General features: G+C 33.2%; 1 long non-coding RNA gene and 1 pseudogene across 2 annotated transcripts; one reads left to right on the forward strand and one right to left on the reverse strand.

The window, feature by feature from the left end:
- Positions 1-4,621: 4,621 nt before the first annotated feature.
- LOC148629054 (uncharacterized) lies at positions 4,622-16,575 on the reverse strand (annotated as a pseudogene). Its single transcript, XR_015920645.1, has 7 exons — positions 16,429-16,575; positions 15,843-16,145; positions 10,178-10,279; positions 9,587-9,889; positions 6,932-7,204; positions 6,087-6,230; positions 4,622-5,099 (listed from the first exon to the last, which is right to left on the reverse strand). The product of XR_015920645.1 is annotated as an uncharacterized LOC148629054 (transcript).
- On the forward strand, positions 10,404-13,168 carry LOC148629055 (uncharacterized). The gene is made up of 2 exons (XR_015914827.1): positions 10,404-10,751; positions 12,884-13,168. It is a non-coding gene; the product is annotated as an uncharacterized LOC148629055 (long non-coding RNA).
- Positions 16,576-19,437: the final 2,862 nt, after the last annotated feature.

The raw sequence follows: 19,437 nt of genomic DNA on the forward strand, positions 1-19,437 counted from the left end.
AAGATGGACCTTCTCCGAAATTTTAAAAATTATTTGTTGCTTGTTGTAGGAGTTATGGCTCCTGAAACATATTTCAGATATATGATCGTTTAAAATTTTTCATCAGTCAATAAACATGGCTGTCGTTACTAAAAAAAAAAGATCATAGGGGTCGAAATACTTTTTTTTGGCTTTTTTCCTCAACCATATGAGAATAATGAAAATGAAAGCTACTCATAATATTAACATGATATTCTGAGTTGACTGGCAGTATTGACATTATTTTTAGGCGGCCACTTAACAAAATGGCTGCCATTTTGCGACCATTTTCACCAGTTACTTAGAATTCAATGATTTTTGGTTTCTCTAGGAAACGAGATGTGTTAAGTTGAATGGTGGTGACGAAAAATTGTTCTAGGCGGCCATTTTTCCGCTATTTTTATACTTGCTTCGATTTCAGCGAGAATTGGTTTATATAGTAAGCATTGTTTCCTGATATGAATGGTGATGATGAAAATGTTGGATAGCCATGGTTTAACTTTATTTCATATTTTTTTCCAGCAAATGTATACCGGGCTAATACCCCCTCAGATCCCGTGAATAACAGAGCATAGGGGACCCCCTGCCCAAATTATTTCCAGAGGTTTCAAAACCACTTTGAATGCATTTCCAACATTTAACAGTTCTTCGGGTACTCTATTGAACTTACAACATTTATCAATATATGCTCTTTTTCATGGTAACAAAGCATGATACCTTTACTTACTTATTTAATAATGCATGGTGTACCAGGTGGGCGATTCAGGCTCTTCGAGAGCTTCTGGTTACGTTTCATGTTCTGGTGGATAAATAAACGGAAACATCTCTACAAGGGGCCGTGAAAAAAAGTATCTTAACTATATATTCTGACAGGACCAAAGTTGTGTAATTTTGAATCAATTACTGTTATACACTACAAGATTGAAGTCATCACTACAGAAGCTTTATGGTCGTCATCATGAACTCGTGGATCGTTATGGTGTATCCATCTGCACCATGAAAACTGATTTATTCAACGGGTCATAGTTTTCCTTTCCTCGTTTGTCTACCCCGGACTTGACTTTTTATGAGCAACTCGGCGGGTGTTTCTAGAAAAGCAGAAGACGCTTACCCTACCGGTGCACCTGGTCCATGCTTCCAGTTTCTAGTGGAGTCCGAGTTGCTCATTTGCTTTTGTTACTTTGTATGTGTGCTTTTGGTTGCTTTATGTTCTTTGTTGTGTATGTCTGTTTTCCATGTCTGGTCTTTGTCCCTGGATTACATTCTTTTGATTACCGCTGTAACCTTGGTTCCCTTGATTACTCTTTCAAGACGTTTTAGGATGTTCGTAATTTCTCGTCTCAACCATTTAACCACTAGATTTTTATTGAATTTCGCCATGGTATGACTTTCCTACTAGGATGAAATTGTTGTCGGATATCAGCAAAAAGAAAGATAATCAAAACCTATAGTAATTATTTTAAATTTCCCAATTACATAAGCGAAACACCTCATAAAATGCTCAATGGATTTTGATGAAACCCGATGAGGTTATGCATCATAGTTTTATGTTGATAAAGGCAAATAATGCATTAATACCGCAAGATGAGATATTTTGAACTAATAGCTCATAAAATGCAAAATGTATTAATTTCCCGAGTTACTTATTTTCGCGAATTCTCTCATGTGAACATATCAATTTTCCGTTTTGTTTTGTTTTGTTTTTTTATTTATTTTTTTTTTTTTTTATTTTATTTTTTTTTTTTTTTTTGGAAAATTGGTTATCATTTCATAGTATTAAAATTTAATTTCGCGGGTACCGTCGTTTGCCCTTATTAGTTCATGTCGAAAATAGCAAAAATGAATAAGTAATAAGTAACTGTACCCAAATTATGTCTATGCTCTGTTCTGTTGAGTCTAGTTTCCTCATTTACATTTGTCTCTTTGTACATGTTTTTGGTTATTTTTTGTTCTTTGTTGTGTGTGTCGATATGACTTGTCGTTATCCTTGGGATATGTTTTTTTTTATTTATTTATTATATTTCGAATCCTAAATAAAGCATCAGATGCAAGAAAATAGAAAAACCGAAATCCAAGTGTAAATACCTCGGTAGTGTACCGGAAGTACTCATAACCATACAAATTAGCAAATTAGAACAAGAAGAAAAATCTAATTTCGAGATTTACAATTGATTTGAAAGGGAAATCAAGGGGACCCGGACAAATTCGCTGTGTTTTCCCGGTTCGTTTTAATTCCGTAGCACTGTTGTAAGGAATTATTTCCGATGGTTGTACTTGTTATTGTCTTAGGAAATGAATGAACTGTTTATATTCCTTTTGAGTGAAGAATCTCTATGTAGCAACCTTAAAGTTCAGACATTGCCAATGGTAGAGCTGATTCCAAGTGCAGAAAAAAACATAGAATAAAGATGTTAAAGAAGTATTTTTACTGTATATTGATCTGGTATTCTTTCGACAAATACACATTCATCTCCCAAGTAGATTTCCCAAATCAAAAAGGACAAAACTTCCAATTCCATATACACTCTATATAATGTCATCTTAAAAGTACAGCGACCAGAAGACAATCTAAGGCTATGTTTATGTGGCCTATAAATGCTTATGAATAAGAAATTTTGGATATGCATAAATCACCTCCTTTTTGTTAAAGACTTTTAATTAATATATCGGATGTCAAGTGATATAGCCAAAGCAAAAAACAGCGTCAAAGGCAAAAAATGCATGACATACAGCAACTGTATGAAGTATAACAAAATATTAAAAGAAAATGAAAACATGGACTCCAATTTAAGGTTCTGAAGGTCAAAGTATATAAAGGAAAGAAAAAAAAACAGATTAAATTAACTTTAATAAAGACGTTAGGTATGCTTATTTACAGTAAACGTCTACTGCTTTTCTGGAAACATCCTCCGAGTTGCTAAAAAATGTTACATCCGGGATAGACCAGAAGAAAAGAAAACTATGACACAGTGAACAAATTGGTTATCATGGTGTAAATGGATACACCATCATGACCCATACGTTCATGATGTCGACCATAATACTTTTGTTACTTAAATCGTATTGCAACATAACCCTGCTCCAGAAGTCTTATTGTAAGAAGTCGAACACGGTGCAAAATGTCCGAGTAGTTCCATTTTTAACAATAATGAGTTGTGATATAAACATTCCATACGCAGGTTGTCAAGAACAGTTGAATGTACGGAACAAGAAGTCATCGCGTTTATCGCATAATTTAGTCATGGATATTCCATTTCGGCAATCGTCCAATATACATAATTTTGCTATAAAACATGATGTAATTATTTTGTATAATAGCAACAAAAATAGTTAATTTTAACTGCAAAGTATTTTAAGAAGATGGAAAATATGTCATTTTAGGGACTATTTACTACACATTTTCTTTTTTAAAAATGTTTAATATGTATTCGGAAGTAACGAAAAATGTTAACCCCATAGATATCATTGTATCAAACGTTACGGTGGAATTCTAGAAAAAGATCTACAAATCGGAGACCAATTGAAAAATCATGCATAATAATATATATATAAGCTATATTTTATATAGCCTAGCTTGCCGAGTGGTCTAGGGCGCTAGTGCAAGCGGTGTTGCCAAAACAGTACGAGTTCGAGCCCCGCGGAGGGAACGACCAAAAATTTGATAGTTCTAACATCGTCGTTAGGAATTTTTCAGACCTTTTTATACGTTTATATACCTTCCCTGTATCAATTTGATCTGATGGAACAGTGTAGCAAATAGAGTCGTCACATTATGAGACGTTTGTATAATATTGATTTGTTGTGACAAGCATCATTAATTTGATCCTCTATCCTACATATTAACATCTAAATGAACTGTCCCGTACTACCATACATCATGTACTGTTACAGCCCTAGATTAATCCTACGAGGAGGAATGATCCAGCCAGCGAAAGCTATATTTTATATAACCTAGCTGGCCGAGTGGTCTAGGGCGCTGGACATAGTGCAGGCGGTGATGCCATAAATGTCACAGCGGTACGAGTTCGAGTCCCGCGTAGGGAATGACCAAAAATTTGCTTGGCAAAAATTTGACAGTTCTTTGGGAATTTTTCAGACCCTTATATATATACGGACAATTGAAAGGAAATTGAACCATCTAAGGTGAACAACGTTTTATTATTCTAATTCTAAAATGTTATCTTTGTTAAAACAATAAGGCAAAGGATTAAAATACAGCATATATACAATATAACATATATATATGATACAATTATATTGTAAATACGCTGTACTTTAAGCCTTTTTCTTATTGCTTTTACAAAGATAACATTTTATAATTAGAATAATAAAATATTCTAATTCTAAAATGTTATCTTTGTTTGTTAATGAAACTTCTACTATGAAGTGACAATGTGTCTATTTACTATATATTTATTAAATGACTAAAAATCATTGATATATTTGTTAATAGTTGCGTTTTATTTAACATTTTCTAGTTATTTGTTTGTTTGTTTGTTTGTTTGGGTTTTTTTTCATAAATATGTATTTGAACACTTCGTACATGTAAATTTAATTCAATTGTATATGTTGATTACAATTAATTTTGAAGAAGAAACTGAAAAAAAGTCTATCTTACCTTTTACTCATATAATCTTAGCAAACATAAGCATTCAATAAACTATTTAAATGACATACTACCAGGATGTGAGTATTCAATGTAAAAAGCTGTATTAAAAACTTGTTTACAACGTACGAAACACCGCAGATCTTTCTATATCAGTTTGAACCCTCTTCGGCTTCTTTGGCATCGACAGTTCCAGTCTTTTCCAAAATTTCTTAGCAGCTTTCTTGTTGTTGGTTTTTTGCCATTCTATGTATGTTACTGATTTCAGAATGTGCTTTATAGTATCATCCATATTGATTGCTAACTTTTCAATGGGGTCAAGTAGGATAGGGATGATCATATGTTTGGATGTTAACATTTCGTGATGAGCCACTTCATACTCAAAGGTGGTGTACCCTTCTTGTAAATAATCCTGTGATCACCATGATAGTACGGCGGCTGTCAATGATAGTATCAACAATATTGTTCCTTATAGCTACAAACAAAACATGCAACATGTGAAAACGGACTTGTGCATTTAACAAAATGCATATTATATACAGTATTAGCAGGTTGCATTATTTGAATGTGTTATTCTTTATTTTGTCGAACTCTTTTGAATGAAAAGCTAATTATATATTTTATCAAATTAAAAATTTAGTAACAACGACATTTTCTTTTCAAATTCACTCGAATCTTGTAAAAGATAAATAATTTCCTGAAGGATTTTTTACTTGTAAATTTCATACATTTCCTTTGTAATTAAATCACTCTTAAAATGTATTAATCAAATATATATGTTGTTGTTTTCAAACATCATTACATGTTACGACTTTGAATTTACCAGTGTGTTTACTTGAATTACTCGTGGACTTACACGTTGATACTGACCCAACTTCAAAGCAAGAAATTCAGAAATCTATGGTAAAAATAAAAAAACCTAAAAATTTAAGACTTTCTGTGACAGATCCCTCACTGGTGGCAGATATTTCACACCCAGTATTCTGCACCATTTAGGAAAATGCAATAATGCTAAACAGCTGGTCAGAGGGTTGCATCATGTGAAAACCGAAATCAGGAGACTTGACCAATTGAAATATTTGGTAATGACAGATAAAGCAATAAACAAACTTTCTGTCTTTCATAGCAAATACTGAAAGAGGATAATGACAATTTTTCGCCAGGTAAAGTATCCATTGTAGACCTGTACAGAATAACGAACATGATAAAGGTTGGCCTAAAATGGGCACTGAAACAAGAAGGACAAGAGGAAGACTTAAAACAACTTGACGTCGAACCATTTAGAGAGAACTAGTGGGAAAAGGATACACCTAGGATACCACTGCAAGGAAACCAAAGATTACAATGAGGATTGGAGTAAGCTTGTCCTTGTCCTATGTGTCAAAAAGCATAGCAAGAACTTAGTAAGTAAGGACGTGTGTTTACTTGTATTTCAGTTGTCATTTCTACAATTACAATTTACCTTTTCCTGGAACAAAATCCTTTTGGTGAATGCAGAGTTTAAATCCTAAGTCTATTTCTAAATGTGGATAAAGTTCATTAAAAACGAATTCTGTATCCCTTTCCTCAGACTTGAACGATACAAAAGCGTCATACGTCTTTGAGTCTAGAAAAGAAGGTATTCCAATGAAAGTTTACAAATAGTGAATTCACAGGAAAGATATGACTATGAATACTGAACAATTGACATCAATCGAAATTAATCCCAGATTTGTATCCCCAATGCATCTGATAAATGTTTTTTACAGTCTAAGCTATTGACGGAATTTGCACATCTGCCCCTATATTGGGATTGTTTTCTATGTACTATTTATTTATGAGAATTTAAATAATCAACAGATTGGTAATTGACTATTTTTTTCTGTGAATTATAATAACCCTAATTATTTATTTTTCAATCATTTTCCTTTCAAAATCAGTTGAAAAAAAATAACAATTAATCAACGCTTTGGAGGTTTTGTTTCACCATAATTTTAGATTTTACAAAATCACCTTTTTTTAACCAACTTACAGATTTTTTATCTTGAAATTATATTTTATAGTTATCACTTGAGGAGGTTAATCAAATGTTTCATTTAATTGTAAAGATTGTTAGAATAATATTCAAGACAATTTTTATATAACTAAAATGCCATCATCTGTCGCAAAAAATGAGATGAAAACTAGATAAGCACCTATTTACTTAATAAAACCGTCTTGCTTTTGCATTTGATTAATTTCGAATATCAAGGTCCAACTAACTCGTAGGTAAATGGGCAAACAGATGTGATAACTACAATTCATACATTAAAAATTTGAATACGATACCATCATCTTCATATTTCTTAAATGAGTACATTAACTGCTGTAGAACTACAGATTTCCTCTTCTTAAGACAAATAACAAAAATGATCATTAATGCGATCACTACACATGCAGAACTAGCTGTTGCAATTATGATTTCGGTAGGTGGGCTAGTCACAGAGGGGCGAGGTACTGCAGTTGACTTGGAGTCGGTTGTTTCCCTTTGAGTCGAGGTTAATGTTGTTGGTATTGAAGTTTTCTGTGTGGTGGTTTGTGTACTTGTCGTTGTGAATCTGTCTAATGAATTATATAAGACAGAACTTTTAAATAAAAGGTAACACTAATTGAAAGTAGCACGGTGATTACGTCACTTTTTTTTAACATAATCTTAGTGTTTGGAATTTGCACCCACTATTTTTACCAAGCAATTATGCAATATAATTGAATTTCTCTTAATAATTTTCAGTTGAGAACGATGTGTAGCGGTATTACTATAAACATTTCAATCAACGTATAAAATAAGAATTCATCTCAAAATCTCATTTGGTGACAAATGCCTATACCTAAGACTTTTTTTTAAAATACTTTCTTATAGGGCGTGGTTCTCTCCTTTATCAAACTGTTACACTATTGTTGTTAGTAATCTACGATTTAAATACAAGGCAGTTTCAGTTAGTTCAAACTATAAACATTAGTGTTTGCTCACACAGTGAGGGCGGAACTTATCATCTTGTTGACAAACCAGATATGATATTTGATGAATTACATTTTTTTTTATTGTAAATGTAGTACAATTCATATTTTGTTTTATTTTTTTAATGGATAAATATTCTAGTATTATATTCTCAAGCAAACATACATAATCATACATTTTTTGTCTACTTAAGAATAGCTGTTTATTTAACCATGTAATGCGAACTAACCAACTTTGGGCAGTTTTAACTCATGAATAAGCTTAAATTGTCCCAATCTTTGTCCAAGTCACAGAACCAAATTAATTGATAAAAAGAAAGAGTTACAAAGGGTACCAAGATTCTAGCGGAAATCACAAGAATGTAATCCAGGAGCAAAGACCTTGAAAATAGACAAAGAACATAAAATAATACATACAAAGTAACAAAAGTAAATGAACAACTCGGACTCCACAAAAAATCTGGGACCCGGTGCACCGATAGAGTAAGTGTCCAATGCTTTTCTAGAAACACCCGCCGAGTTGCACATAAAAAGTCAAGTCCGGGGCAGACGAAAGAGGAAAGGAAAACTATGACACGTTGAACAAATCAATTTTTATGGTGCAGATGGATACGCCGTAACGATCCACGAGGTCATGATGACGACCATAAAACTTCTGTAGTGATGACTTTCATCTTGTAGCAACATAACCCTGTTCCAGAGGCCTAATTGCAAGAAGTCTAGCGCGATATAAAAAAAAGTCTGCATAGTTTCGGCAAGCTCCGGCATAACGTATGAGTTGTGATATGAAAACTTCATACGCAGGTGCTGCAGGGATGTTGCCACAGATGAGGGGAAAGTTGACAATTTTGAATGAAAAGTCATCACGTTTGTCGTGAAATTTGGTCAATATTTTTCCTTTACCATCGATTTCTAAGTGTAGGTAAATATATGAGGCTGACTTCACAGCGTCTGTAGTATCCTTTACCTCAAGTTCTTCGGGGAAGATACGATATATCAAATCCTCGAAACTAGGATTGTTTAAAGATAATACGTCATCTTTATAGCGGAAACTGAGATTAAAGGATCTAGCTAAACGATGTTCTTACTTTTTGATCGGATCAACCATTAAGTAAGCCTCATAAGAGTGAAGGAATAGGTCAGCAAGTATATGAGCACAATTTGTTTACATTGGAATGCCGACCGTTTGTTGAAAAACGCGTCCACAACACCGGACAAATATGTTGTCGATAAACAATTCTAGTATTTTGAAAACATATCTTCTTCGGCATATTTGGAAATTGATTTGGAATTAATTTTTACAAAGTATGATGAATCTCTACCAAGAACTATATATTTGTATTTTGGTGTACCATCTTTTTGGATAAAAAATGCATAATGTTATTAAGTCGGGCTTTTAACTGACTATGGGGAATAGAAGTATAAATTGTTGAAAAATCATAGAATTTAATGCTATTATGTTCTAATATATGTAATCTTGAATTTAGGGTTTCCAGAAGATCTTTCGAATTTTTCAGGATCCACATTGAATTAATACTAAGAAATAGCCTATGTTGAGCACAGAGATCCAACTATCCAGAAGGCTTTTAAGAAATTAAATTATTCTAAATTAGTCTGAAAACTGATCTAGAAATAAGTTCATAAATAAGCTCTATATTTGAATGAAAGAAATGTGATAAGGACTTTTTGTTTATAAAATTCACAGTTTTACATGAAGTACAATTACACTTTATACATTGTCACCTATTACTGTCCGACTGTCAAATTCTCCTCTTACAACATGCGTGGGTATGTGACTATGTGTGGAATGCAAATATAAACCCTACATAAATTTTGAAAAAGTTGAACAGGGTAATAAGACACTTTGCATTGTGATTGAGCGGGAAGAACATTTAGTAAGCTTCACTCACACTTTTAAATGACTAGTTATATAGGGGCATTACTCTAATTGTCTTATTGGTTTCAAACATTAGTTCCATAACCTACCTTTGACACTAAAGTTATAAAGTTGTCGAAGTCCTTTCTGATCAACACACGCATATTTCCCTGCATCACTGGGTTGAACATCTTTTATTTGCAGATTGTAGTGTCCATGGTCAAAATCTCCGGTTATATTAACACGGTTTCTCATGTTTTCCGGGATTCCCGGTGGATTCAGCTTTTTTTTCCATGAATAAACTGACATGTTAGGTGGCCCTTTCCATGTAATTGAACCCTGGAGTGTACAGTTTATGGTGATAGTTTGATGAACAAAAGCGTTGACGTATATCGTTTGTAAAGAAATTGTACCTATAAAATAGAGAAGATTAAGGTAGGGTCTACTGGTCATCTAATGTATTGCTAAGTTAATATTGATACATTATAATGAGGCAACATGATTTGAATACTGATTTCGACATTACAGATCAAAATTGTATTTGCAGCTCATAATAGTTCTAAATAATGGGACTCTTAATGGCATTTAATTCGTACTTCAAATAAGTTGTAATATTCTTGACTGAAATATAGCAGACAGTTTACTTTCTTCAGTTGCGTTAATTCTGGTTATGTATATAAACAAATCTTAATATCACTTACCAAAACAAAAGTACAATAGTATACAGACATACAAAACTGCTTGAAATCTCATCTTCATCCTGTTGTGTAATGACAGGAAATTTATCATTAAAATTATTAAGACTTCAAATTAAGTTTATAATCAATACTACATTGATTTTGCTTTTAAAATAATTTTTTAAGAATTCTCAGTACACAAAATATATCACTTATTTTGAATGAGGTTCATTTTTATGTTTTGTTTTAAACGCATCTGTTTAATTCCATCAAAAGCTCGAAGAGTGGACCAGGTGCAATGACTGGGTAGGCGCCCTCTGCTGGGTGTCTAGTTATTGCTAGCTGGACCAAGTGCAATGACCAAGTAGCCACCATATTCTTTTTTTTTCCTTCTTTTTTTTTAAACACTCATCGAATGATTCATGTCATATGCAGGACCAGGTGCAATGACCGGGTAGCTAGTCGTTCTCTGGTGTAAATAACCGCCAAATGGTTCATGTAATGTCCAGTTCAAAGAAGTGGAAAGTTATAACAAACAAACAAATGGTGGTGTTTTAATTGACCATTTTACTTGAGCTACCGTTTCAACAGCTTACCGGTAAGAATTTGTTCATCACAATGTATTGTTTTATGTAAATATTGCTTTCAGCAATTTCTATAAGGAAGGGCTATTATTTTTTTTTTTTTTTTTTTGTTTGTTTGTTGTTTTTTTTAGTCTGTAGTGTCTTAGAGAAACAGGTTCATTACGAAATATGCGATTGACATAATTACTGCATCTGTCTCTATGGCAGTTAGTAAGTGTAATAAATGTCGGTCCCATGAAAATAAAGAAAGATGCACTATTTTCCGAAAGAAAGAATATCGTTTGGCTAGATCCTTTAATCTTAATCTCAGTTTCCGCTATATAGATGACGTATTATCTTTAAACAATCCTAATTTCTAAGATTTGATACATCGCACCTACCCCAAACAACTTGAGATAAAGGATACTACAGACACTGTCAAGTCAGCCTCATATCTTGACCTATACATAGAAATCGATGATAAAGGAAAACAATTGACCAAACTGACGGCAAACGTGATGACTTTTCATTTAGAATTGTCAACTGTCCTTTCATTTGTGGCAACATCCTTTCAGCACCTGCGTATGAAATTTTCATGTCACAACTCGGACGTTATGCCAGAGCTTGCCGAACTTACGCAGACTTTTTGTATCGCGCTAGAACTCTAGGCTTCTGGAACAGGGTTATGTTGCTACAAGATTGAAGTCATCACTACAGAAGTTTTATAGTCGTCATCATGGATCGTTATGGTGTATCCATCAGCACCATGGAAACTGATTTATTCAATGGGTCATAGTTTTCCTTTCCTCGTTTGTCTACCTGAACTTGACTTTTTATGAGCAACTCGGTGGGTTTTCTACAAAAGCAGAGAATACTAACCCTACCGGTGCACTTGGTCCATGCTCCCAGTTTTTAGTAGAGTCCGAGTCGGTCATTTGCCTTCGTTATTTTGTATGTATGATTACAGTTACTTTATGTTCTTTGTTGTGTCTGTCTGTTTCCCATGTCTGGTCTTTGTCCCTGGATTACATTCTTTTGATTACCGCTATAACCTTGGTTCCCTTGATTACTCTTTCCCATTGTTTTGCTGACAGTTCGGTGAAAAGCAATAATTCTTCATATTAGAAAAGTGTTAATGGTAAAGCTATCAAACTAGACGCGGTTTTTTTCAGTTTCATTTTGTTTTTGTTTTTTGTTTTTTGTTTTTGTTTTTTTTTTTCACAGATCGGCTATCCTCATAATAACAGTGTCATAATAAAAGTGAACTGCATGTACTTCGTACAGTACCAAGAAGGAAAACTTAGACAGGTCTAATTATAAGACAAAACAAGTCACACAAGCAAAAGACTAAAGACGTCACCAAGGACTTTATTACTTTTTATACGGGAAAGGGCTCGGACAAATTCTACAAAATAATTCTAATTTAGATTTTCCTAAAACCTTTCTTTCCATCAGTCCAACTGATCAATATTTAGATCGGGGAAATTCCAACCTGAAAAGGGAGCCAAATAAATTGGCAAAATTAAAGCAAAAATAAACATATGCTTGAGGAAGAAAATAGGAAAAGTAATTCCCTTGGAATGAAAATCCTTCACTGTCAAACGTTTAACAGTGACATAGTTCACTTCAGGAAATAGAGGAATAGTCTTCCCTTGATTAAATGACTATTATCTGATGAAATGTTTTAAGCCCTATTCTTATTTGTAAATATGTAAATTTCCACATGTCTGCAAATTCGTTCATGTAAACACATTTACGTGTATAATTTTCTTTTGCACATGTGCAAAGATATTTGGGAGATTGATCTACATGTGAACGGATGACAAAAATTTACATACTCCCGTTTTTTTCGACAAGCAAAATGAGAGTTCTGCACGGATGAAAAATAAATTAAGGGTACAGTTGGACCTTATTATTAGCGTTGACTTGTCAATGTAACATATTAGTTATTTGAAATGCCACTTAAAAGGGTGAAAAAGATACTAGTAATGTGCTGGAAGACTTAATGATACGGCCAATCTTTTACTTTAAAAGCTTTTATAATGGAACTATTTTTTCTTAGTGCTCAAGGTTGTCGATTTTGTTTTTTGTTTGTTTGGTTTTTTTTTAATCTAGGACCATTTCTCTCAATAATCTATATATAAAAAGATATACTTTCTCGTGCCAGATATTCATTAAGTATGGAAGTATACCAGGCTACCACAGAAGAATGTTGTATGTGCCTGCCAAGGAGATGACCAGTGAACTTTAGAGCAATGATTTGTTACCGCAGTGTAGAGTGCATAGGAATATATGTAGCCCGACTAGTATATAACACGAATATACTAGTCAATCTGCATATTTATGAAGAAGCAAGTCCTTGTACTGTAGCAACAATAAACATAAGCTATACACGTTAAATTTTCTCCTGTTAAGAAAAGAATATAATGAATAAATGACCACTTTTCATCCACGCCCTGTTTTCAATGTCAAAATTCTGCATTTTTGTTTGTTTGTTTGTTGATTTTTGGGGGGAGTGGAGATTTGTGAAAGGTGGTATGTTCCGTAAAGTTAACAGTCAATCAGTCAATTAAAATTCATGCAATTATATACAAATTCCAGGTTGCACTTCACTCTACGATTTTCGAAATTATAACAGTAACCAATAAATGAATCGAAACCTAATGAAAACTAGTACTACATTAATATGAAATAATTGAGGGACCCATCCCATACATTATTGCCTAAAACCTTCTCAAAAACCATCACTAGCGATTTTATCAATTGATTTGCTGATTAGAAAAGCACATACGAACACCTAGTGAATTTACTTTACACACATATGCAAATTTTAAGTAAATTTCTCACATATGTAAATTCTCGTCATGAGAATGAGACTTAAGGTAGTTAATTAATAAGGAATATGTTATCATTTCATTTAGGTACTTCAATTTAGGTTTGATTGAAAGTTTTTTTTTCTCTTTTCAATTGTCAACTACTTAGGGATGTTAATTAGGTGATTTGTCATTTAATGAAGGTTTGAAATTAAATATATCACTCGTTGTACTGTAAACACCGATAAACAATCAATGTAATGATTCAGGAGTATGTTGGAAACAAAGCACTTTCTAGCATTTCAATAATATTAAATTATCAAAACATAACAACAATTCTACTGAACACATAAATATGAATAGAAGTCAATGTAAATAAAAAATATTTTAAAGAATTACGTTCATATTACTATATTTTGTATTAATTCTCGAAAAAGTAAAATAATAAAATAGATATTCAAGGCCTAAACAACAGAACAATTTAACAAGTGTGGGAAATCATGTCTATATTTCTTTTTAGATGGTACAAACAGTTTGTTTATATTGTTAACATGGTGAATGTTTTCTGACCTTTAAAAAACTTGCTTGAACGCCTATCTGAATTTCACATAGACCCACTCTTTGATTCGTAAATGGAAGGTATAAAGGTTCTTCACAAATGTCATGAATTTGATGAGGGGGAGGGGTACACGTTGGACCCTTCAAGCTCACTGAATAGTCCAAACAGAAGTTATTCTGCATATTGAGGGTAAAAATTGATTTAAAATAACATTGTCATTGGAAATCGTTTAATTTTAAGTACCATGGCAGCAGCCTGAGATAGGAAATATCCAACAATTAAAATAATGAAAAATGCTCCAAACATTCGTCTATGCAGAGCAAGATATGTTTATGGAAAGCTTTTACCGCTCCATGACAATAACAAAAACTTGAACAGAACGGCCGGTAATCTAGTAAAATACAAATAACATAGGGGGCTGTGATTCGATGCAAAAAAAAACACTCATTTGAAGTTAGAAGAGGAAGACAATACTGTAAAAATACAAATATCAAGTATATTGATATTATGGTACAAATGTTTTCTGTGACCAAATCTTTTCTATTAGGCTATAAGACTATAAGGCTTTAGAAGATAAAGCCGGTAAAGAGTCCTTCAGAACAGACTAGGATTTTTTAACCACTTCAATGTTTCAGCTGAGAAAACATGGTTATTACATAACTTTATTACAAGAACTCTCTAATGGAGCAAAGAACGCTTTCAGTTGATTTTAAAACTTCGAATGACTCTGAGATAATATGATAGACTGTTGTGTCCTAGAGCTATTGTGTGAGATGTATTTGGTTAAATAATCCGTCAATGGTGTCTTGTGATATCAAATTATGTATAGATTCTTTTGTTGTTTTACACCTGAAAAAGAAAGAGATGTATCAAGGTCACACAAAGCATAATATTCTTTTTTAGAATATGTTTTATGAGCTTATTAACTTTTATGTCTTTTATTCACAAAACAAAAACGAAACATCAACAGTTAGTCCAAAATAATTCCATTCCAACGTATAATTATTAATAAGGAAATAAGGATTTCAAAATTATAAATGCAATTATTTTTCGAAAAACAGAATAATGAAAAAAAAACGTTAAAAATCTAAACACGTCTCGAATGAATTGTTTTGTTGGTATAATGTCGTCAATCTTATTTTTCTGATTTTTTTTAATGTATTATGTGTTTAAATAATATTTTCTGTCTATCTAAATACTGTTTTGATCTTTTATATAATAGGTGTAAACAACAACAAAAACTATTATCCATAATAGTATAACTATGATAATGTTAATTAATCTTTTAAAAATTTAAGTTCCGACTTGGAGTGATACAGGAGAAAAGAAATATCATTCCGAAAAAGTTTTAAAAATGTTGAAGAAATAAATACGTAAATAAGTTCCATATTTGATAAACTTTAAATTCTGTTAATATTTTCTCAAAGTTGATAGGAATTGTACGATTGAAATTCATTTTTAACTATATTAAGTGACCAATTGATGACCTGGGATGAATTTTAAATGAACACTCCTTTAACATCGTGTTTGTATGTGTGTGAATCCCCACAGGCAATTTTTAAAATATTATAGATGAACATAACAATAAGAGACACTTCATTGTGATTGGACAGTAGGAACATTAAATAAGAACTACTTCCCTTGTTATAATTTTAAGGTTGAATTGCGAATCTTGAAAGCTATAAAATGACTAATTATAAAAGGGCGTTTCTCTAATTGTCTTGTTGGTTTCAATCGTAAATTCTATTACCTACCTTTGACACTAAGGATATAAAGTTGTCGAAGTTCTTTCTGATCAACACACGCATATTTCCCTGCATCACTGGGTTGAACGTCTTTTATTTGCAGATTGTAGTGTCCATGGTCAAAATCTCCGGTTATATTAACACGGTTTCTCATGTTTTCCGGGATTCCCGGTAGATTCAGCTGGTTTTTCCATGAATAAACTGACATGTTAGGTGGCCCTTTCCATGTTATTGAACCCTGGAGTGTACAGTTTATGGTGATAGTTTGATGAACAAAAGCGTTGACGTATATCGTTTGTGAAGAAATTGTACCTATAAAATGTTAAGTTGAAACAATCAAACTAATATGAGGATGGATGATAGGAATAATAACTTTGAACGTGTATGACAGCACATTATAATAATAAGACATATTGGAACTCCTTATGGCATTAAATTAGTACTTCAAATGAGTTGTAATAGTCTTGTCTGAAATATAGTAGAATATTAACCACACTTGTCTGGATAAGAAGCATGTATGGTTTTGAATTAGCAAATTGTTACTTTTACTTTGCAAAACAAAATCTTTATCAGTACTATAATCTATGTTACTTACCAAAACAAAAGTAAAATATTACACCGACATACAATACCGCCTTGTCCCCCACCTTCATCTTGATGTGTAATAACAGGAAATTATTGTTTAACTCATTAAGAATGACTTAACAAATCATATCAAGTGTGAAATCCATAGTGAATTGTTTTTCTTTTTATAACTTACCTTTTGAGAATTCTTAATTTTTTAAAAGTCCACAAAACTTTTCACTCATTTCATATGAAAAATAAGATTTCATTATAATGTTTATTCTAAAACATGTCGGTCAAATTCTATCAGATGCTATCTAGAGCATAGATCAGCAGCAATAATCGGGTAGGCGTCCTCTACTGGTATTGTAGAAAGACCGGATGAATGGTTCGTAATGTCCTGGACCAGATGCCATTGCCACTAAGGTGCCCTTCGTTGGTTTTCTAGAAGAACCAGCCGATTGATTCATGTCATGTCCGGAACAGATGCAATGGTCAGGAAGGCGTCCTTTGTTGGTTTTCTAGAAATACCCGTCGAATGGCTCATGTCATAGCCGGGTTCAGGTCTAGTGGTCGGGTATGTGTCCTCTGGTGGTTTCTAGAAATACACGTTAAATGGTTCAGATCATATATAGACTCGGGTGCAGTGGTTGGGTGTGTGTCCTCTGTTGGTTTTCTAGAAACATCCGTAGAATGGGTCATGTCCACCGCGATTTTTATTGTACTAGCTCACAAAAGCAACAGCCCGCAGGTAGGAATGTCATCATAATTTGGACACATTATCATTCTTACTCCGAGGCAACCAGTCGTCACACTATCCCCTAAATATTGCGTGCCTTGCGGAAAACCATGAACTACAAATTTTAATATCCTTAATATGACCAGGCCAAACCGGCGACCTCCTGCACTCCCCTGTATAAGGAAGTAACAAAACATGAAAAGTCAAAAAATGGTAGAGGCTGTACAATTTTTCAAGTGACCTTTATCTTGAGCTATCCGTTTCGAAGGCTTTTCGATAAGAATTATAGAAAAGGACCACGTTACGTCTGCATATTTTCAAATAGAATATGACTTGTTGAATAATAAGAGAAACAACGAAACTATACCGAACACTAATCCGGTTCATAATCAAGTCAAGTCCAAAATAAATCAAGCAAATTAGATACAACACCACCCGACCAGCTGGTACCGCAATGGTTCTGACTTGGTACATGCATTTCAAATGAAATAGTGGGTTATATCTAGGTTTTACAGCGACTAAACCTCCCTCTTCATTGCGGCGTGAATATACCAGTGCTGATTAAACAGCTTTTCGTGCTACTGTCACAATCATTAAATCAGCAGTCACATCAGGAAAGAACAATTTACAAAAAAAAACAATCATTATTCATTATTTTAAAAGAAACCGAATGTTTTTCAACCAAAGACTGATATCTAAAAAAATCACTGAACTTAATATTGGTCACCATTAAAGAGTTCATTTTGTTCGAATTGAAATGCCTACACTTGGTTGAAAAGAATTGACAAGTTCTCATGTAATTCAGTAGTGTAGAGATTAAGCGTTCTTTCTTTTCCTACCTTTTCTTTAATATTCCAATACTTTGAACTTCCACTTCTTATTTCATTAAAATTTATAAGAATTGAGGTACAGCTATCAAAAGTAGGCGCGGGATTTTCAGTTTCATTTATTCACAGTGCATTTATCCTGTTAATAACCATGGACTCATGTAATTCGTAAGTTTACAAGGAAAGGAAATTTCGATAGATCAAATTAAGACTTTGCCCCTAATGGAACTAATACACCCTCACAGATTTTTGAACGTACAATTTGCACTTCCCAATATGGTAATAATTATCTTATTAAATTTCATAGTAATTCTTCAAATTGTTGAGGAGTTGTGGACAACACATGAGACCAAGTTTTGCTGAAAAACGCCTATGTCCAACAGCCATCATTTCTACAATTTTTGTCCAAACATAAATTCCTGACGATATGTACTTCCCAGTATTGTATGGTAGTCTAACACTAGACTGAGTTTCATTACAATCCCGCAAGTCCTTAAGGAGGAGTTGCGAACAATTAATCAGATCAAGTTTTACTGAAAAGTGCCTAAGTTTAAACAGGCGTCACAATTTTCGCCCAAACATAGATTTTTGGCAATATGCATATCCCAATATGATAACATAACACCCCATCAAGTTTCATAACAATCCTAAAGTTATTAAGGAGAGGTTGCGGAAAAAGCATCAGACCAAGTTTTATTGAAAATGCCAAAGCTCAAACAGCCGTAAATGCTTCAACTTTTTACTCAAACAAGAAATTCTGACAATATGCATACCCCAATATGGTAATTTAACACCCCAATAAGTTTCATTATAATCCTGCAAGTCGTTAAGGAGGAGTTGCAGACAATGCATGAGACTAAGTTTTGCGGAAAAACATGCAAGTTCAACAGCCGTCATTTCTCAATTTTTTGTCCTAACAAAGTATCTCAATGTGGTTATATTACAACCCCACAAATTTTCATACGATTGCTGCTAAGAAGATAGTCCGGACTGACGTACAGAGGGTGTGAAAAAATGAAAAGAATTTGGCTAAACCTAACGGTTTTGGAGATATATGCGAAAAACTACTGTCTGACCGCTATGTTCATACCAGTTTGGTTTCAATTGGTCAAGTAGTGTCAGAGGAGATGATTTTTGAAAGAAATAACATTGAAGCAATAGCTCAAACATGGCTAAACGGATTCAAACCAAAATTTGACCATAGATACATCTCAACATGCTGAACACTTTTACCCTGTCAGAATTTAGCTGAACCTAATGTTTTTGAAGATAAATGCAAAAATCCGCCGTCTGACCCTTATGTTCTATTTTTAGTAACGGCAACCATGTTTTTCTACGAATCAAAAATCCCAACACCACTTCTACGCATGATACCACAAGGAACATTTATAACAAGATTGGTTTCAATTGATCAAGTAGTGTCAGAGTAGAAGATTTTTGAAAGAAATAAGATTAAAAATAGCAAAAATCATTG

Source organism: Perna viridis, chromosome 1 (genome assembly GCF_037379345.1).
Source record: "Perna viridis isolate PV_CMFRI_1.1 ecotype Kerala chromosome 1, ASM3737934v1, whole genome shotgun sequence".
NCBI lineage: Eukaryota > Metazoa > Mollusca > Bivalvia > Mytilida > Mytilidae > Perna > Perna viridis.